The following is a 22,758-nucleotide window of genomic DNA, read 5'->3' on the forward strand; positions in this document are numbered from 1 at the left end:
GGCTTCTCATAAGCCACACATCACGCCGGTAAATGCCAAACGACGCCTCGCTTTGTGTACGGAGCGTATTGGACGTTTGAACAGTAGAAAAACGTTGTATGGAGTGACGAATCACGGGACACCATGTGGCGATCCGATGGCAGGGTGTGGGTACGGCGAGTGCCCGGTGGACGTCATCTGCCAGCGTGTGTAGCGCCAACAGTATAATTCTGAGGCGGTTTTGTTATGATGTGGTCGTGTTTTTCACGGAGGGGGCTTGCATCCCTTGTTTTGCGTGGCACTATCACACGACAGGTCTACATTGCTGTTTTAAGCACATTCTTACTTCTCACTTTTGAAGAGCAATTCGGGGATGTCGATTGCATTTTTCAACATGATCGAGCACCTGTTCATAATGCAGGGACTGTGGCGGAGTGGTTACACGACAGTAACACCAATGTAATGGACTGGCCTGTACAGAGTCGTGACCTGAATTCTACAGAACACCTTTGGGACGTCGACTCCTTGCCAGTCCTCACCGACCTACATCGATTCCTCTCCTCGGTGCGGCACTCCGTGAAGAATGGGCTGCCATTCCCCAAGAAACCTTCCAGCACCTGACTGAACGTATGCCTACGAAAGTGGAAGCTGTCATCAAGGCTAAGGGTGGGCCAACGCCGTATTGAGTTCCAGCATTACCGATGGAGGGCGCCACGAACTAGCAAGTCATTTTCAGCGAGGTGTCCGGATACTTTTGATCGCGTAGTGTACAAAGTGCATTTTGGGGATAGGGCTGATAGTCCCGAAATCGATACTGCAATAAAGAAATTGAAAACCATCCTTGCAGCCAGAGGCCAACCTGTTTACAACTTCAAAGAAAATATTTTGTTGGCATCAACTTACGAAGACACAAATGACCATCGTAATAAAATAAATCAGAGCTTGCGCGGGAAGATTTAGGTTATCATTTTCCCCACGTGCTGTCTGAGAGTGGCACGGTCGTGAAGTAGTCTGCAAGTGGTTCTACGAACCTTAGTGCAGAGTAAGGATATAAGTATACATCTGGATGTAGACGTAGACGGAGGAGTGCAGGGTAGTGACACGCAACACGCAATGTCACTCTACGATGTGCACGCAGTTGGCCAGACGGGCCACAAGAAATTGGAAAGCGAACAGGAAACCAGAAACTGAACGTCTTCTTCCTAGCGGCATGTGTGCGAAAGAAATGGCTGTTTGGCGAGACGTGCTCACAGCAAAACTGGGCGGAACGAGTTATATGACTTCGTAGCTTTTGGTATCGAGCCGGTGAGAGTCACGCCGCCAGGAAGGGGGCAATAAGGTTCCGCCCCGCAGGTTCTAAACCTCTGTGGCGGATCTCCGCACAGTGGGGTAGGACACAAAGTCAGCGGAAGGTGGGACAGGGAGGGGGAGGGGGGCTGCTTTCCAGTTACGTGAGCGACGTCCACGTCTGGACACGCGCGCGACTTCCGGAGCCCCTCCCCGCGGAACTACGGCGGGCCTTCTTCTACGACAGTCAGACGTCTGGAGAGGCACTCGTCGTCCAGCGGGCAACCGTCACCGGTCACAGGCTGCGTGGCTTTCACCCGAAGTCGCCACCGACGAGGTGAGTCATAGCGCACTTGCTGGCGTCTCTTATTTCCGTCCTCTCGGGTACGTCCTACCTTTCGGCAGAAGCGCAGTCGATCGCTGTCAGGGCAATCGTGGTACCGGCTTATCGTTACAGAAACGTTGACGTGATAAGAGACAGGCGTAGCTCCGACTGGAGAAGCATTCTCTATCATTCAATTTAAGCAGGTAAGCACCACGAACAAAATGGCTCTGAGTACTATGGGACTTAACATATATGGTCATCAGTCCCCCAGAACGTAGAACTACTTAAACCAGGGCCGGCCAGAAATTCTGCACATGTGCAACTTCAGTGTCACAGCATGCAGGCCGCAGCCGTCAGCGTTCATGTAGTGCATGTTTCTACCCACAGATGTCGCTTTATCCACTTGCTGGGATACTCTGTACCGGCGCATTCTGGTGCTCTTTCCACAGCTTGTAAGCCAACCATGGGAAGGTATTTCGCGAATTAAACATTTAAAATACTGTCATAGTCTACTCATTGAGACGTCTACTTTTATGTTAACAGTATAGGCCAGTAAGACAAGTAATACAGTTAACAACCGTTGGTTTTTATTAAGGCAGCTTGACTGACGGCACGTAAATACGAGTAATGTTTTTGATCTAGTATTTAAGAAAGAGAGCACTTAGCGACTTCCAACGAACCTTATTCACGATTTCAGATAACATTAAACTAATGCACGGTTTCCTATAACTAATTCTCGGTGCTCTCAGTTACACCCACATAATTTCTGTCTCACTGACCTCTGAACAGAATGGTACCCGCAGACCTCTCGATGATCACCTGTTATTTCAATACCATTATTGCTACATCTTTCAACAGCTCCTTCTTAAGTCTGCATAATAACCGACAATTAGATGAATGTTACGTTTTATCGACTTCAGCTGAGCGTAGCCCTTCACATATTAAAAAAAAAGAAAACCTAAATGTAAGAATACAGGTACATTGGAACAATCGGTTTAATGACCAACTTTCCTGATAATAATGTAACATGGAGCAGAATGAGGCACTAATGCACAGTTAGTAAACAATAATTTTTAATTATGAAAAGAATAAATCCGAACACGTTTATCACTGGTCATGAGAAATGATAATCGAGTTGATATGTCTCATCCATTTTTTAAGGACATTTAATTTTGCTTGCCGTTCTTCACTCTTGAGTACACTACACTCGTCTTTGTGATACGTATTGTAGTGTCTTTCAATTGAAAACTTACGCTGGCCGCCTATTATTCGGCGGCATAGCAAACACTGTGAGTTTGCACCAACGGCTACAAAAAAGAATTGAAGTTCCCAGTCATTTTTAAACGACTGAGAACATAGATCTCCCGTCCTCTGCTTTTTCACCGTACCTCAGTACTTCTCTGTTAAGGTTACTGTTACCAGGGGTAAACGAGACTGGCTATGTTACGCTCTTGCTTGTACCACATAAACAGGGAAGTGGAGCCGCCCGCCGTTCATTTAGGACACATGTCTAATAACAGATGTCGCTGTCGCACACGTGCGCACATCTGCAGCACTTCCGCACGTCTGCACTGTGCAGTGTTTGGCCGGCTCTGACTTAAACCTAACTAACCTAAGGACATCACACAACACCCAGTCATCACGAGGTAGAGAAAATCCCTGACCCCGCCGGGAATCGCACCCGGGGCACCACGAACAAATACAAAGGGAGTTCAATGAGTAATGTTCGGTTGAAAAATTGCGGAATTTGCTATGGGTCATGGTGGAATATTTCTGCTTCAGCTTCTATACTTTCACATAAGTTCCGACAGGTGGCGGCGCATACGTAGTCTTCAAAATGGCGTCTGTAGTAGAGGCTTCGACCATAGATACGAATAGACTGGCCTTGCTGTGAAGAAGCTATAGGGCTGATGTGGCTCCAACATAAACCACGCGACTGTTGGCGAAAAGTGCCGGGATTTCAAATCAGCGGTCTGCCATCCTACGTTTGTATCGTATTTTACCCACATTTCTCAATTTACTGCCAAACGATTCCAACAAAAATTACTTTTTTATTTGCGAAAAATTACACCAGAACTACATTTGACCTGGATTTGTTCACAGTACCATTTATAAAATCTAACAAATACATCGGACGCCCCTCTGATGGGCAGCGGGACGAAATTACTATAAACTATCAATTAAAGTAAAATGTCGTTCAAATTCTTGTAAACAGTAAGAGTGGGCTCGTGTGAAAACTTTAAATATTGGATTCGCCGCGTTTTGAGCTCTAGTCACTTATAAAAGAAAATGGGATATGGGAATTATGTCAACTATACATGCCAAAATTGTCGACTTTACGAGCAGGTCCATTTTAGAGAATCAATTTTAGGTGCACTTCAAAGGTTCAGTTCCTACTATTTTTACAAAAGTTTAAGCTATCAGTTTAAAAAAAATGGTATTTTAGATGAAAGGTGAGACTTTGAAGTTTCAGAAAATAATTTTGGAGCCTACATTTATTCAAAATTATTAGAAAGTAGGAAAAAATTCGCTTCATGTGTCGACTATAGGTGCACTTACATTATTATAATCTCACTTATATATACAAAAAGGCGCGTATGTGCAGATGGCTTAAAGTTTTTCCCTTTCAGGGCCTGTATTCAAAGCTGCCTTCGGTTTTCATCCTTAGGGACCCTAGGAGTAGGAACGAGAAACAGTTATACTTACTTCTGTAACCGAATTATCACAGATACTTTCCAAAATGTAATATGAGTCTGACTTTACAGACATCACTTTCAACACTTTAATTTACGTGATACTCTATTTCAAGTGTAAAAAACATGTAAAAGTCACTTCAGCAGATTTCAATAAACGCATCTGCACTATCATAGAAATGATAGTGAAATGTAATGCCATTTCCCCCGACAAAACGCTGAGTACAGCCACAAGCGCAACACGAAACAACCATGTTTTGCCAATATTCACGTGACTTTAGCCCAGAGACGTTGGTGCCATGAAAATGACGTCAGGGCCAGTCTATTATATTTATGGTCGAAAAGTCCGCCCCCGGTAGCTGCGTGGTTAGCGCGACAGGCTGTCAATCCTAAGGGCCCGGGTTCGATTCCCGGTTGGGTCGGAGATTTTCTCCGCTCAGGGACTGGGTGTTGTGTTGTCCTAATCATCATGATTTCATCCCCATCGACGCGCAAGTCGCCGAAGTGGCGTCAGATCGAAAGACTTGCACCAGGCGAGCGGTCTACTCAAAGGGAGGCCCTAATCACACGCCATTATTATTATTATTATGGTCGAAGAGGAGAGATGCTTTCCAAGCAGAGAGCTGTCATTGAGTTTCTTATGGTGGGAAAGCAGAGCGTCGCAGATATCTATAGGCGCATGTAGAATGTCTACGGAAACCTATTGGTGAACAAAAGCACGCTGAGTAGTAGGGTGAGGCATCTGCCCGTCATCGCAACAAGGTCACCCTCAAACTTGTCCGATCTCCCGCTTGCCAGCCGGTCGCATACAGCTGTGACTGTTGCAGTGCTCGAATTAGCTGAGTGGTCAGCTTGACGGATTACCGTCTTACGGGCCCGGGTTCGATTCCCGGGTGGGGCGGAGATTTTCTCCGCTCAGGGACTGGGTATTGTGTTGTCTTCATCATAATGTCATCCCCATCTGGCGCGCAGGTCGCCCGTCGTGCAACCGCTCATAACGCAGCCATATGTATCGTGAGTTCTCCTGCGAAACTTTCTGGGCTAGCACTTGGGGGAGGAAAGGGTACTGCGGAGACTTGGCTTAGCTACAACCTGGGGGATGCTTCCAGAATGAATTTTTCACTTTGTAGTGTGCTCTGGTATATAACTTCCAGGCAGATTTGGACTATGTACCTGACTTGGGCCCAAATCCCAGACCACATCCTTTCGTGAATAAGTGTTCTGACTGAGCTACCTAATGTGGCAACCTGCACCAAGGCGGCCGGACCTGCCCCGCAAGGGGCCTCCCGGCCAATGACACCAGACGCTTATTTCCAGTGTTCGAACGTGAACTTCTCCTTCTCGATGACATCGCAAGGCCACACACCAGTCTGTGCAACCGAGAGGAGCTCGCAAAAGTTCATTGGACGGTTGCTCCTTATCCACCCAGCAGCTTCCGACTTTGGTTTTCTGTTTGGCCGGTTGAAGGATGCACTCCGCGGGAAGCAGTACTTGGATGGTGGGGAGGTTATTGATAAAGCAGGACATCGACCAGTTCAGTGGTACCATGCCGGCACACATGCTTTCTCAGTAAGATGGCGTATGGTCGCATTGAACGGAGATTATGTTTAAATGTAAGGTTTTGCAGCCAAAAGACTCGGGGAGTAATATCGTGTATTGGAATCCTGAATGAAACCAACCTGCTTTCAGAAAAAAATGTGTTGCATTACTTATTGAACGCCCCTCGCGATTTATCACCCACAGGAGGCGTCACGTTAATACCGCGTAACATCGCTTCTTGCTCCGAGAATGGCCTCAGTTTAGTGCAGAAGGAAGTGTAAAAATGGTTCAAATGGCTCTGAGCACTATGGGACTCAACTGCTGTGGTCATTAGTCCCCTAGAACTTAGAACTACTTAAACCTATCTAACCTAAGGACATCACACACATCCATGCCCGAGGCAGGATTCTAACTTGCGACCGTAGCAGTCGCACGGTTCCGGGAAAGAAGTGTACTAGTTTCTTCAGGTATACCATAATCATCTAAAGTTAAGTCTTAATTATTAGATCCTGTAGAGCTAAAAATGTGCAGGGATGTTGACTGCTACGTTTAACCCGGTTTTATAAATAGGCCCAGACTGACAGGGAAGAGTTAGCGACCAGTCGAAGTTTGATAATACGCGTGAGTGTTCGTGTAACCAGGAAAATAGACACGCCGTCCAGAAAACCGTGCTACTGTCATCTTGGTTGACAGAAGGGCCCACATTATCTATCACGAAAAAGAATGGGCTTCCTTTACTTTACGCCTATGGTTACAAATTTTTTTGTCAACTGATTACCGGTTTCGGTCTATAATGACCATCTTCAGATCTGTTTTATAAAAAAATAGACCGAAACCAGTAATCTGTTGACAAAAAATTTCTGACCAAAGACGTAAAGGAAAGGAAATTTATGCTGTATACGGGTTAGTGTTTTATTCGCGACAATGACCCAGCTTGTGACCATGGTTTCCAGACCATGATTCAAGGAGTAACACCACCACTTCTCTCCACAACATAGGAAAAACTGGACCTCCACCGAGAAATGTGGTGCAGTGGCTAGCACACTGGACTCGCATTCGGGAGGACGACGGTTCAATCCCGCGTCCGGCCATCCTGATTTAGGTTTTCCGTGATTTCTCTAAATCGCTCCAGGCAAATGCCGGGATGCTTCTTTTGAAAGGGCACGGCTGACTTCCTTCCCCGACCTTCGCTAATCCGATGAGACCGATGACCTTGCTGTCTGGTCTCTTCCCGCAAACAACCCCAGCCCCTAAATCGCTTCAGGAAAAAGCCGGGATGGTTCTTGTGAAAGGGCACGGCCGACTTCCTTCCCCATCCTTCCCTAATCCGATGGGACCGATGATCTCGCTGTTTGGTCCGCTCCCCCCGAATCAGCCAGAACTGGACCTCCCTACAGGTCACAGCCATACATGGCGATGATGGTCCTTTGGTGTAGTGCAGAGCCGAGATTCATCGCCGAACACAGCGCGATGGCATTCGTCAGCAGTCCATGTTTCCCCGTCGCGCAACTGCTCATAACGCAGCCATATGTATCGTGAGTTCTCCTGAGAATCTTTCAGGGCTAGCGCTCGTGGAACAAAGGGTACTGCGGAGACTTGGCTTAGCTACAACCTGGGTGATACTTCCAGAATGAATTTTTCACTTTGCAGTGCAGTGTGCTCCGGAATCGAACTTCCTGACTAGGGCCCGAATCCCAGACCACACGCTTTCGTGAACAAGTGTTCTGACAGAGCTACCAATGCTCGACCCACGAGTCCTCACAGCTTAGTTCTGCCAGTATGTCATCTCCCAGCTTCGAAACTTAGTTCCTCCAGCACGTCATCTCCTACCTTCCAAACGTCACAGATATCGTTTGAATGATTTTCTGCTATTTGACTGTACATACCTTTTTATTTTATTTTACTATTATGATTTAGGTATCAAGTCATTATCAAGTTGAATAATGTTGGGCATAATTAGACTTGGTTAAGTGAGGTCACCGTCAAAATCCGTTAAACCGTTTAATAAATCTTGATGATGACTTCACTTAACAGAGGTTAATCATACTGAACATTTCTGTACTTGACAGTGGCTTAAGACCGAAATCACGACACTAATATAAAATAAAGAAGTTTGCACAGTCAAGTGGCGGAAATATCATTCAAATATTGTTGCCTGATTACGGCCAAAAAATATGAGAATATTGACACAGGAGTTCTCCTGCGAAACTCGGAAGAAAGGATATTGCGGAGACATGACTTAGCCACAGCCTGAGGGATGTTGCCAGAATGAATTTTTCTCTATGCGGCAGTGTGTGCGCTGATATGAAACTTCCTGGTAGGCTGATTGCAGATGAGGTGTTGGTGGAAGAAGATCTGTGACGACGGTTTGATGGTCGTGCTTGGATAGCTCCATCGGTGAAGAACTTCTCCGCGAAGATTCCGGCTTCGAGTCTCGGTCAGGCACACAGTTTTAATCTATCAGGAAGTTTCGTATCAGTGCATTCTCCACTGCAGAGTGAAAATTTCAGTCTGGAAACGTTCGCCTGGCTGTATCTAAGCCACGTCCTTGCAACACCATTCCTTCCAGGAGAGCTAGTCCTATAGCTTTCGAAGGAGAATTTCTTGAAGTCTGGGAAGTATTGGATGAGGTACTGACGTAAGTAAAGCTCTGAAGACCAGTCGTAAGTAAGTGATAGAGCACTTGATTGTGAAAGATACCGGTTTCAAGCCCCGATCCAGCACATAGTTTCAATCATATGAACGCGCACTCTGCTGCAGAGTGAAAAATTCAATCTGAAAACTCATAAACTCTGCCGCTGATGGTTTTCCTTATTCGCAATTGCGAACTCATTTCATGTATTTCATAACGGCTGCAGTCCCCGCAGTGCCTGTTTGTTTGGACATGAAAGCATGTCCAAAGGAACTTGGCATCGTAATCACAATAACACACGTACTGCAGTATCATATTTATCCTGCCAACATCGGGCAAGCGACTTTCAAGAACAACGTCTGACCTGTACGGGAATATACATAATGGCTGTACGAGTACAGATCGTAGACGCATGGTTGATGACTTATGGAAGTTCGGATTTGGCCCTGAGTCGTGCATGGATAGCTAAATGGTAATGCGACCGTTCGCGAGAAGCGGGAAATCCGGGTTCGAGTGCCGATCCGGCACAAATTTTCATTGTCGCCATTCCATTCTACAGTTGAAGGCTGTCCTTATTTGCAATCGCGAATTCATTTACTTTGTTAATGAACTGTGTGTTGGCCGCTCTACCCGTCAAAGAGAACTGCAAATATAATTATTTAGATACCCGTCGATGGTATGTACTTGTGTTAAGTTACATTTATATCCTACTATGTTTTCTGCGTGCTTACTTTTTTGGTCGGGACGTGTACTTATATGGTCCTAATAAAATGAAACGTGCATTTCTTGTTTTGATCAGGAATCCCGTTTCGGGAAGTTTGCCCCCTGATGCAAGTCTTTCTAGATAATACGTACCATTCGTCGACTAGTGCTTCGGTGATGAAGTGGTGGCGAGGACGACACGCACACCCAGTGCCGAACGGAGAAAATCGCCGACCCGGTCGGGGATCAAAACCGCAGCCCACGCTCGAGAGTCGGCAACGCTAATCACAAAACCACGATGTGTTGATACTGACCTTGACGACTGAACCGATCTGTCGCCAATAAAGCAGATCTTATTTTTTATTAGTCTGCTTCCTCTGTTGCAGGCACTCTTTTATATAAGGGTTCATTCTCCTCAGTCAGCCTTTAAAATAACTTTTACGATTAGTTTAGGAAAGCTAGTGAATCAATCAAAGTGAAACTTTTTTGCACGTTATTTTTTGATTCATGGGCAAAATTTTCTGATTTTTTAAAAAGAAAATCAGTCATCATTGAGCCCTCCATCCGTGGAGTTCCTCCGTCCAAAATGAGATGTACCCATGACGTATGGCCGGCCGCGGTGGTCTCGTGGTTCTAGGCGCGCAGTCCGGAACCGTGCGACTGCTACGGTCGCAGGTTCGAATCCTGCCTCGGGCATGGATGTGTGTGATGTTCTTAGGTTAGTTAGGTTTAAGTAGTTCTAAGTTCTAGGGGACTGATGACCACAGCAGTTGAGTCCCATAGTGCTCAGAGCCATTTGAACCATTTGAACCATGACGTATGTACTGCAGTATGAAAACTTTATCTGAAATAAGAAAACACTATTTTCTTAACCTATAGGAGTAACCTATGGAGTAACAGCACAGTTGTTTTAACTTGGCAAAATAATGGAATAGCGGACGTTTGAAACAAAAACAAAGTTTTGTTGTGTGCTGTTGGTCACTTTTTTTGCAATAACTAATGAATAAATAAAAATAATAAGTAGCTTGCTACCTCTTGCGTACATTTCTGAAATTTGGCTCAATTACTTCTCGGGCACATCCGCAAGAAGTAATAGGCTACTTACTTTTTTTATTTATTCTTAAGTTATTGCAAAAAAACGTTACCACAAATACACAACAAAACTACATCTTTGTTTCAGACGTCCGCCATTTTATTATTTTGCCAAATTAAGAAAAAACTGCGCTGTTACTCACTGAGCAATATTCTATAGGTTAAGAAAATAGTATTTTCCTTTTTTTAATTTCAGGTAATGTCTGCAGAGTGCAGGGCTTCTGTCATGACACATCTCACTTAGGACCGAGCAAATTTAGCTCTTGGGATAGGAGGCTTAATGATGACTGAATGTCTTTTTAAAAAATCAGAAAATTTCGGTCAAGAATCAATTAAAAATGTGCAAAAAGATTTACGTTAATTTGCTTCATTACTTTTTCGTGGAAAAATCGTAAAAGTTGGTTATATTATAACTGACAGAGGAGAATGGAACCTTAAGGGCATAAGAAAAATTACGTAGACAAAAATATCGAATTAAGAAATCGTTCTCTGTAAACGCAGGAAAGTAGAAAAAAAATATTATTCGTGTTTTACACACACGTTATATCGTTACAACTACTCTTTCACTTAACGGCTCAGTCATTTACTTTAACACAAGGATTCAGAGCGGTTACCAGCTTATCTGCATCTTCATCTATGTGATAACTCTGCAACTCACATTAAATACTTGGCAGTCCCCACAATGAACCATCGACCTTGCCGTTGGTGGGGAGGCTTGCGTGCCTCAGCGATACACATAGCCGTACCGTAGGTGCAACCACAACGGAGGGGTATCTGTTGAGAGGCCAGACAAACGTGTGGTTCCTGAAGACGGGCAGCAGCCTTTTCAGTAGTTGCAGGGGCAACAGTCTGGATGACTGACTGATCTGGCCCTGTAACGCTAACCAAAACAGCCTTGCTGTGCTGGTACTGCGAACGGTTGAAAGCAAGGGGAAACTACAGCCGTAATTCTTCCCGAGGCCATGCAGCCTTACTGGGTGGTTAAATGGTGATGGCGTCCTCTTGGGTAAAATATTCCGGAGGTAAAATAGTCCCCCATTCGGATATCCCGGGCGTGGACTACTCTGGAGGACGTCGTTATCAGGAGAAAGAAAACTGGCGTTCTACGGATCGGAGTGTGGAATGTCGGGCAGGTAGGTTAAAAAATTTAAAAAGGGAAATGGGTAGGTTGAAGTTAAATGTAGTGGGAATTAGTGAAGTTTGGTGGCAGGAGGAACAAAACTTTTGGTCAGGCGAATACAAGGTAATAAACACAAAGTCAAATAGGGGTAATGCAGGAGTAGGTTTAATAATGAATAAAAAAATAGTAATGCGGGTAAGCTACTACAAACAGTATAGTGAACGCATTATTGTGGCCAAGATAGGCACGAAGCCCACACCTACTACAGTAGTACAAGTTTATATGCCAACTAGCTCTGCAGATGACGAAGAAATTGAAGAAATGTATGACGAAATAAAAGAAATTATTCAGATAGTGAAGGGAGAAGAAAATTTAATAGTCATGGGTGGCTGGAATTCAGTAGTAGGAAAAGGGAGAGAAGGAAACGTAGTAGCTGAATATGGATTGGGGCTAAGAAATGAAAGATGAAGCCGCCTGGTAGAATTTTGCACAGAGCACAACTTAATCATAGGTAACACTTGGTTCAAGAATCATAAAAGAAGGCTGTATACATGGAAGAAGCTTGGAGATACTGACAGATTTCAGATAGATTATATTAAGGTAAGACAGAGATTTAGGAACCAGGTCTTAAATTCTAAGACATTTCCAGGGGCAGATGTGGACTCTGACCACAATCTATTTCTTTGCGATAGTATGATATGAGCTGCTCTTCTTGAACACTCTCGATATTCTCCTTCAACCCTACCTGGTAAGTGTCTGGTTCCGCGCAGCAGTACGGCGGAAGAGGACGGACAAGCGATGTGTAGGCAGTCTAGCAGATACGTTGTGTCCTCTAAGTGTTCTGCCAATAAAACGCAGTCTTTCGCTTGCCTTCCCCACGAAATTTCGTATACGAAGGTGCCAATATAAGTTGCATATAACTGGAATACCTATGTGTTTCACTGAATTAACAGTCTTCTAATCTTGTGTAACGGAAATTTAACGGGATCCTTTCAGTACTCATGGGGACGTCCTCACCCTTTTTTTTTATTGTTTTGAGTCAGTTCCCACTTTTTGCACCTAGACACCTTGCCTAAAGCATTTTGCAGCTGATGTTGATCTTGTGATGACTTTATTAGACGGTAAATAACAGCATCGTCAGTCCTGACAAATTAGCGTCCGTTTATTGTGCCACCTATGTAGGTCGGTTAGTGTTCTAGATGAGATAGGCAAAACGAAGTATAGTCCTTCATAGACACGCAAGTGTCTGTGGACTTGCACTTTTCAAATTTATTGAAGTGTCTGGGGACTTGCACTTTTACAACTTATTGGCTTTCGGACCGTACCCATTCAATATGAATTATGACGATACGAAGATAAGGAAAACACAACATCCAGTCCCCGGGCGAAGAAAATCTGCAACCCGGCCGGGTATCGAAACCGGGCCCCTTAGCTTAGCAGTCCGCTGGGTTGACCGCTTAGCTTCCAAGGTGGACAACTTGCATTTCTTGTTAGATGTTTCAGCGATAATGACCGTTGACATTACTTTAAAGGTACCACCTCGGAAAGTTCACGGTGTGGTCTGACAGGGGAGACTTCGCTATCCTAGACTGTAAACAAGTTTGGAGTGAAATACACACAGACTGGACTGACATTAAGGAAAGTCGGTTCGTCGTCTAATTTCATGTCGACGATTAGACTGACCAAGTGAACTACCAGATTCCGCAATAGAGGATTTCGAATAATCGGCAGCTTTCGCGCGCAAAATACGAGTCATAGCGATCGGTCTGTTATAAATGTGCGGTTTAACTTCCGATCTAAATTAATTTCTTATTGGCACACTGAAGGACAGAGTTTATTTCCGAAAATGGAGCTGCCTTAGCTACCACCGATTCATGCGGTGGATAAGCATGAAAGTTAGTCAGTGCACGCAACAACACAAAGGAAGTGCCGTTCAGCGTTGAAGGTATCCTTGCGACATGCGGACAGCTATTATAGCTGAGAGGTCACGCGCGACGAACAGGTTAAATGGCCTTGTCTTGGCTTTCCGGGAATTCTTGACGCAGAACAATATGTGAGTGCTGGACCAATCCTACAGCTTGTTGAGATCGCTGGCTGTAGCTAGGCGCAGTAAACTGACGTCTCCCACAATAAATTAAGAAGACGGAGAACGCAGTATGGTTTGCATATGCGCGTGCGTTTGTGTGCGAACTCTACCACTTGTATATGTGAGTGTGTACTTTGGTGATGGAAACGATGAACACAGGCATAATTTTATGGTAACACATTTTTTTACGAATATAGCACCGAAGAAGTCAAAACAGATATAGAACATGATGCATCTTATTGAAATCTAGTAAAGAATATTGTACAAGTCTCAGACCGCTGAATATAGCGCTGATTTTGCTATGAAATAATTTAATTGCATCAGTTATCTTTGGAGAAGAGAGGAAGCTTGAAGGAGGGAAGGAAGTGGCGTTTGTCTGTGTAAGAAAAATCTCCAGCATTCAGCGGAAGATGTTTAGGGAAACGACAGAAAAGTCGTAATCAGGACGACCTGAGTATCTAATATCCATTCCTTCTAAGGAGGATTCGAGTCCTTTAACCGCTCGGTTCGTCTCCCAACGACATCTGAATTGTGTCCAATAGGTTTAACGTGCAAGGATATTACTGCCTGGCCACTGTCATTTTTGCATGTTTCACTGCGCCACTTGTTATACAAAAGCAGGAAGGAACGTTTCTCGTTCTCGTTACTGAGCGTACAGCTTCCGTTTTAGGGCGCTTATTGCGCAGCAACGTCCTCAAACGGATGCTGTACGCTCAGTAACGAGAACGAGAAACGTGCCTTCCTGCTTTTGTATAACAAGTGGCGCAGTGAAACATACAAAAATGACAGTGGCCAGGCAGTAATATCCTTGCACGTTAAACCTATTGGACAGCCCCGAATCCTTCCGAAACCAGGAAGATAAGCAGGTAACAGGATCGAATCCTCCCAAACTGACACAATGCGACAGAACACTGTGTGCGCCAATGACCACAGCTGCCTGCGGCCACTTCGCGACAGATCGTTATAGTATGAACATGTCATACAAAATGCGAGTACAAACAGGTACACAGAAGAAATTATAAAAACGGTTTTGCCGTCTATTGCGCTTCTATAGACCATTCAAATTAAGTTTTCCTAACCATCTCCTATATACAGACATCGGCCACATCAATTTCTTGTATGTATAGATTTTGCTGGACATGTAACCATAATTCATAAATAAACACTGAGATAGGATATGTGTTGCGAAATCATGATATGCTATTTTAATAAATTAATTATGAAGAAATCAAGGCTATAAACGATTCCAGTTTTTAAAAATAAATATCTACATAAGATTAAAGATAAAACTTTTAAATATACAATACACGCGGTAAATTTTTACATCTTCTACTGTAACTTCATATGCTTTCCTTTGCCTGCTTGGAGTACTCATAACGTTTAGAATTGCTACCTACTTCAAACGGGAGGATTCGGTCCCATCCTTTTTCAGGCTCTTGCGGGCTTGGGAGGATTCGGTATCATTTTTCTGACCGCAGTAGAATTTGGACCTGCACCCATAAGCGCAACGTAGCGCGACTGCGATGTGAGTATATACGCACCGACATGTAGACGAGGGATTAGTGTAGCATTCGTGTCTTTCCTACGCGCACTCGGTAAACGCGGAAACGTTTACTATGGTGACGTATTACTAAATACGTCCAAACAGCACCAAGTGCTGTTATTATTTTCTTGGCTGTGAAAGGTTGATTGATTTGGCGGGGGTGGGGGGGGGGTGGGGGACCAAGCAGAGAGATCATCGGTCCCATCGGATTAGGAAAGGATGGGGAAGGATGTCGGCTGTGCCCGTACAAAGGAACCATCCCGGCATTTGCCTGAAGCGATTTAGGGAAATCACGGAAAACCTCAATCAGGATGGCTAGACGCGGGTTTGAACCGTCGTCCTCCCAAAGGCGAGTTCAGTGTTCTTAACCACCTATACCACCTCGCTCGGTTGCTGCCGAAAGACAAACACCTGTAGACATCCATCGGAGGATGAAGACTGTGTATGGGACAGCATGTCTGTCGAAAACAGACGTTGTGAAATGGTGCGCCAAGTTCCGAACTGATCGCGATTCCACGCCGATCGATCTCTGAGGCCAGCAGAAGTTAGCCAAGTGGGAAGTACTCGAGCTCCCTTCCTATGGTCATGATGTCTCCCCATGCGATTATCGTGTAGTCGGGCATTTAAAAAAAAGTGTTGAAAGGTCAACGATTCCTGCCGGACGAAGATGTGCAGCATGCAGTTGCGGACTGCAGTAGGGCACAGTGTTCTACCGAACGTGTATCTTCAACGTGATGCGTCTGTCGGATGATTACCTCAATTCTCACTGCGATTTTGCCTGGTTGGCACACCAGTTCTGCAATTACAGCCTTCGAATGGAATCTTTCTGATCGCCCTTATACAATCATTCAGGACACGTAATTGCGTCCAATCAGTATTCGATGTGTTTTTCTTCCACAGCTGTGCGTCTAAAAAGAAACATGATCCAATTAAAGACTACCGCATCTCAGTGGGTGGTAGAGTTTCCTAAGTCCGTCCAAGTCAGTATGTAGCACAACTCATTGTCTAGAGATACTCTTTCGTTACCTCGCACGAGTTCTGACCGACGGATCTTCTGGGTCTCATCAATATACAGGGTGGTCGGAAATTCCCGTTACAGACTTCTATGGGTTGTAGAGGGGAGTGAGTACATCGTATTTTGAACAGGAACACATGTTCGCAAATGTCACCCAACGAGACTACAAAGCCTCAAAGTTATAGGCGCGGGCGTCTGTAAATGTTCATATACACGGGGTGATTCCGTGATGATGTTACAGACTTTCTAGGATGATGGAGAACGATAAATGTATTAATTTGAAGTAAGGATCCCTGTACCGGAAACGAACGAGTCGAACGTCTTAAAGGAAAACGGTTCTGATACCTCTGACAGTTGAATACATGTACCGGTTCTTGGGTTGCGAGGGTGTGTAAGGTTGGAAACTTTCAGAGGTGGTAGTATGGACAAAAACAAGAAAAATTGTCCAATAAACGTGGGCTCTAAAGTGTGTACATTAACAGCTATGAACATTTGCTCAATAGAGGAGACGTGTTCCACGTTAGTCAGAATGAACGAATGGTCGTAGCTCCTCAGGTATGCAGCCCACGTTTATTGGACATTTTTTCTTGTTTTTGTCCATACTACCACCTCTGAAAGTTAACAACCCTACACTTTTCGCAACGCAAGAATCGGTACATGTATTTAATTGTCACAGGTATCAGAACGGTTTTCGTTTATGACGTTCGACTCCTCCGTTTCCGGTACAAGGATCCTTACTTCAGATTAATACATTTGTCGTTCTCCATCATCCTAGAATGTCTGTAATATCATCACGGAATCATCCCATGTATACGTACATTTACAGACGCCGGAGCCTATATCCTTTACGCTCTGTAGTCTCGTTGGGTGACGTTTACGGACATGCGTTCCTATTCAAAATACGATGTACTCACTCCCCTCTACGAGCCCTAGAAGTCTGTAATGGGAATTTACTACCATCCTGTATGTTCTAGTATGTCGAGATGCGTCCTTTCGTAAAGTTAGCGTATGTGGCACATATATACCATTTGTTCTCCGCCATCAGTAATCGCACGCCTAATGACAGCCGCAACTTCATGATGCTTGATGATGTGACATCTTAATCGACGCAAAATCGGAATCGTTCACAAATTACTAGTAGAACTGATTTGCCGTAGATACGTATAACAGGTATCTGCTACATGTCTGTCTGTTGTAAGCCCTGCAATAGTCCAACAAAACAGATGGCCCAGAAGTATTTAGAGGTGTAAGTAATTCCTGTAGTATAAATTCTTCCACTCTATGGCTATTGTGCAACAATCGCGATGCATTTTCAGTAGGGAAAAACAGCCTAGGTTGCAATGATGGCAGAAGCTTTATAGACACATTTCGCCTTTTTGCTGCATCTTCAGAATTTGTGTAGGAACTGCGGGTAACGCATTAGTCACAAGTAACCAAAACATTTGGTGTGCAGCTTCGGCAAGTAACTCATGCGAGCACTTTCTGACTTGTTTAAACTGGAACAAAAACTTGTGCAAGTTTACTTCTTCTACTCGCTTGAAGAAGTTTATTCCAGGAACTTGCTGCAAGTATTTGCATGTGTTTCCACAAGAGTCACGCCGCGAGATAAACAAGTGGAAGTTTACAAGGTCGCGCTTAAAAACGAGAAAATCCACCAGAGCTGTTACATTGTTATTAGTGAATAAAAATCGCAACTAAAAATAAAAAGTTTTTAAAAAAGGAAGAAATGTTTGGGTGAAGAAATGGATACAGAAACGTACACATTTGAGTTATCGAGAAACACTACTAAATGAATTAAAATCTGAGGACTTCGCTGAGATTAAATACTTTCTGATAACGACGTATGCAAGTTACGAACATCTTGAATCTGTTGTACAAATATTCGAAAGCAGAAAACAAAATGTGGTAAGCTGTAGCACCTAGAGATCGCCATTTAATTACATCTCAATTTTTAAAAACAGTATTTTTTTACTTTTGTTACAAATGTAATGTGTGCACCTGTATGCTGATATTACAAATTCAGCAACATTTTAAGGATGTCTGTACTGCCATTCTACTTCCCCTTATAGTGAAACAAATTAAACGGTATATCTATCTCGCACTTCGTTGGCTGACGGTGGCTAATTATGTATATTTAGCGGTTCCAGTGGTAGATTTGTTTCGGCCCATTGGTGTTTGCGCCGTTCTCCTTTCATACATAGACATTTTCGTACCAGTATTAAACAAAAAAGAGCTTCATCACGTTTCACAAAACTTCCAGTGACTGGCAAGTTCGACAAGTACTTTACGCTAGGTGCAAGAAACAGTTTCGAGTAACCTGCGGAAGCTTCTTCTAGTGCTTAGCGAAAGTTCCGGAAGTCGACTTGCCGGCGGTGTTTCCAAGTCAAAGATCTTGCAAAAGTAGCATCTACAAGCGACTTACGGAAATTTACTTGCTCGTGGACACAGGCCTTTACGAATAGCCGCTGTCAGCAGTCTACAAATACATCCAAGTAGGAGACCTTAGATACACATCTTTTTTTTTTGTTGTTGGTACATCTATTGTCAAATTCAGACAGTGGAACAACAGCTGATGAATTTATGAGGAGTAATGATACATCGTCAGCCATGTGTCTGTAGCTATTTCTTTAAATGCATTTAAATAAATACATACAGACACACGACTGATCGTATTCATTACTTCTCATATCTTCTCACATATACCTGACTGATACCAAGGAAAAATCTACTAATATATCTCTGCATCACATACCATCCGCAGAGGACTGAGCTGGCATGGAGTATGTCAGTATTTAATCTCAGTTGCGAGTTACAGGTTTGGCGCACGCAATATGCCAGCGGCAACACCGGTAAGACAGACAGGCAAGCTTCTTTGGGGAAACTTCCTGGCAGATTTAAACTGTGCACCGGACCGAGACTCGAACTCGGGTCCTTTGCCTTTCGTGGAAAGTGCTCTACCGTCTGAGCTACCCAAGCACGACTCACGCCCTGTCCTCTCAACTTTACTCCCGCCAGTACCTCGCCTCCTACCTTCCAGGCTTCACAGCAGCTTTCACTTGCCCGCGAAAGGCAAAGTTTCCGAGTTGGAGTTTCGGTCCGGCACACAGTTTTAATCTGCCAGTAAGTTTCATTTCAGTGCACACTCCGCTGCAGAGTGAAAATTTCATTCTGGAAACATCCACCAGGCTGTGGCAAACCATGTCTCCACAATATCCTTTCAACCAGGTGTGCTAGTTCTGCAGCGTCGCAGGAGAGCTTCTGTGAAGTTTAGGAGACGAGGTACTGGCGAAAGCAGAGCTGTGAGGATTGGGCATGAGTCGTCCTTGGGAGCTCAGACGATAGAGTACTTGCCTGCGAAAGGTAAAGGTCCTGAATTCGAGTCTCGGTCCGGCACACAGTTTTAATCTGCCAGAAAGTTTCATATCAGCACACACTCCGCTGCAGAGCGAAAATTTCTTTCTGGAAAGATTGTTTGGTGTCTTAACACATGGAATACGCAAGGCGAGTGTCGACCGACAGCCTTTCGTTTGGTAGAGACACACGAGACGTTTAGTGCAGAGAGACTTGTAGTGCATAGCCGCGATGCTGCCAGGAATCATTAAAGGGAAGTCCCTATGGGCAGAGAAAGATCTAAACTGATCTGACCCTGCCTAAACTCTTCTTGGATACGAGCTTGCTGTGCATCGAGAAGTAGTTTCCTCCTAGCCTTAGAAGTAAGCAGATGAGAGCTGTCGAAAAGGAGTTCACGCACATCACGAGGTGGACGGTAGTAACTGACTAGCCACGGTGTGAACGCAATGAATGATGGGTGATTTGCAGAATGCTAGACTAAGCTCGTGACTGGAAAGAGAGTTGGACATCGTATCCAAAAACGCCTCAATCATTAACATGTTTGAATGTATAACTGTCGAGTAATAATTGTGGCATATTTTTTAATGAAACATGAAGCTTACACTAATAGCGCAATACCAGTTTCGGCTTATGGCAGGGCTACATGGATTTTTAATACGAAAACCACTCAAAATCTTGGATTACTTCTTGAGCAATTGAGAAATGCATGCTTGAAGTTTTAAGGAAAAACAAGAAACAAACAAATGGATCACAGAACAAAGTAGTCTGTGTGCCTTGTGACATATCTCCGTCTCATTTACCTTATTCTCAGACGCCTATGTGAGATATAGATCAGAGCCATCAGAATCGATGCACCTAAAGTAATGGTTCTCGAAATGTACCCAACAGGCGATGTCAACGTCGCTTTTATTAAAAGTTTCCCACTTAAGTTCCCTGAGTACCTCCGTTACACTTTAGTTTGTTCTATACCGACCTCTCACGATCCTTAGAGCGCGTTTCTGAAATCTTACGGTTTCTGCCGTTACGCCTGCTGGTAAGGATATCAAACGCTGTACTCTAGAATGGTTCGCACTGGCGTCTTATATGAACTATCCTTTACAGACGTACTGTAATTTTCCGGAAACCTGCAAATTTCAGTCTTCCACACTCTCTCCCGACTACTGGTTTCACGTGCTCGTTCTATTACACTTTCCCTCATGTTACGACCCTCCGGTCTTTAAAATTTTTGTCATGCTCGAGAATTATACAGCTAATCTTTGATCAAGAACAACTGTCCAGATGAGAAACATAGAAGTAGATATCCTAGGTGTAGCAAAGCAGCTTAAATCACTTAATAAAGGCAAGGCCTCCGATCCAGATTGTATACCAGTCAGGTTCCTTTCAGAGTACACTGATACAATACTTCCATGTTTACCAATTACGTACAACCGCTCATTCACAGAAATATCCGTAACTAAAGACTGGAAAATTTCTCAAGTCACATCAAAACCAAAAAAGGAAATAGGAGTAATCCGCTAAATTACAGACCCATGTCACTAACTTCGATTTGCGGTAGGGTTTTGAACATATACTGTGTTAGAACATTATGAATTACCTCGAAGAAATCGATTTATTGACACATAGTCAGCACGGATTCAGGACATACCGTTCTTCTGAAACACAACTAGCTCCTTACACTCATGAAGTAATGAGTGCTATCGACAGGGGATGTTAAATTGATTCCATATTTTTTGATTTCCAGAAGGCTTTTGACACCGTTCCTCACAAGGGTCTTCTAACCAAACTGCGTTACCTATGGAATGTCGCCTCAGTTATGCGACTGGATTCGTGATTTCCTGTCAGAAAGGTCACAGTTCGTAGTAATAGATGAAAAGTAATGGAGTAAAACAGAAGCAATATGCGGCGTTCCCCAAGGAAGTGTTATAGGCCCTCTGTTGTTCCTGATCTATATTAACGACATAGGAGACAATCTGAGTAGTCCTCTTACATTGTTTGCAGATGATGCTGTCATTTACCGTCTTATAAAGGCATAAGACGACCAAAAAGAATTGCAAAATGATTTAGATAAGATACCTATATGGTGCGAAAAGTGGCAGTTGACACTGAATAAAGAAAATTGTGAAGTTATTCACATGAGTACTAAAAGAAAGTCGCTAAATCTCGATTACGAGATAAGTCATACAAATCTGAAGGCTGTAAACTCAACTAAATACTTAGGGATTACAATTACAGATAATCTAAATTGGAACGTACACACAGATAATGTTGTGGGCAGAGCAGACCAAAGACTGCTATTCATTGGCAGAACACTTAGAAGGTGGAACAGGTCTATTAAAGAGACTGTTTACACCACGGTTTTCCGCCCAATTCTGGGGTATTACTGTACGGTATGGTATCCGCATCAGATGAGACAGACGGATGACATCGAAAAAGTTCAAAGAAGGCTAGCTCGTTTTGTATTATCGCGAAATAGGGGAGATAGTGCCACAGACATGATACGTGCACTGGAGTGGCAATCATTGCAACAAAGGCGTTTTTCGTTGCGACAGGATCTTCTGATAAAATTTCAATCACCAGTTTTCTCCTCCGATTGCGAAAACATTTTGTTGGCACCCGCCTACATAGGGAGAAATGGTCATCACGATATAATGAGAGAAATCAGGGCTCGCACGGAAAACTTAATTGCTCGTTTTTCCCGCGCGCCGTTCGATAGTGCAACGGTATAGAGACAGCTTGAAGGTGGTTCATTGAAGCCTCTGCCAGGCACGTAATTGTGAATAGCAGAGTAATCACGTAGATGTAGATACAGGGTGTTTCAAAAATGACCGGTATATTTGAAACGACAATAAAAACTAAACGAGCAGCGATAGAAATACACCGTTTGTTGCAATATGCTTGGGACAACAGTACATTTTCAGGCGGACAAACTTTCGAAATTACAGTAGTTACAATTTTCAACAACAGATGGCGCTGCAAGTGATGTGAAAGATATAGAAGACAACGAAGTCTGTGGGTGCGCCATTCTGTACGTCGTCTTTCTGCTGTAAGCGTGTGCTGTTCACAACGTGCAAGTGTGCTGTGGACAACATGGTTTATTCCTTAGAACAGAGGATTTTTCTGTGGTTTATGCAAGATGGTGCCCGGCCACATCACACGGCCGACGTCTTTAATTTCCTGAATGAATATTTCGATGATCGTGAGATTGTTTTGGGCTATCCGAAACATACAGGAGGCGGCGTGGATTGGCCTCCCTATTCGCCAAACATGAACCCCTGTGACTTCTTTCTGTGGGGACACTTGAAAGACCAGGTGTACCGCCAGAATCCAGAAACAATTGAACATCTGAAGCAGTACATCTCATCTGCATGTGAAGCCATTCAGCCAGACACGTTGT

At 44.0% G+C, this 22,758-nt stretch overlaps 1 protein-coding gene across 1 annotated transcript in view; it reads left to right on the forward strand.

Annotated features, from left to right (window-relative positions):
- Positions 1 to 1,523: 1,523 nt before the first annotated feature.
- The window catches only part of LOC126266914 (clavesin-2), a 335,190-nt gene continuing 313,955 nt past the window's right edge, over positions 1,524 to 22,758 (forward strand). The window contains exon 1 of the mRNA XM_049971599.1: positions 1,524 to 1,603. The gene's annotated coding sequence lies outside the window, so the exon portion shown is untranslated. The remainder of the gene's footprint in view (positions 1,604 to 22,758) is intronic.

The sequence above is a fragment of the Schistocerca gregaria genome, chromosome 4 (genome assembly GCF_023897955.1).
Source record: "Schistocerca gregaria isolate iqSchGreg1 chromosome 4, iqSchGreg1.2, whole genome shotgun sequence".
In the NCBI taxonomy this organism is placed as follows: domain Eukaryota; kingdom Metazoa; phylum Arthropoda; class Insecta; order Orthoptera; family Acrididae; genus Schistocerca; species Schistocerca gregaria.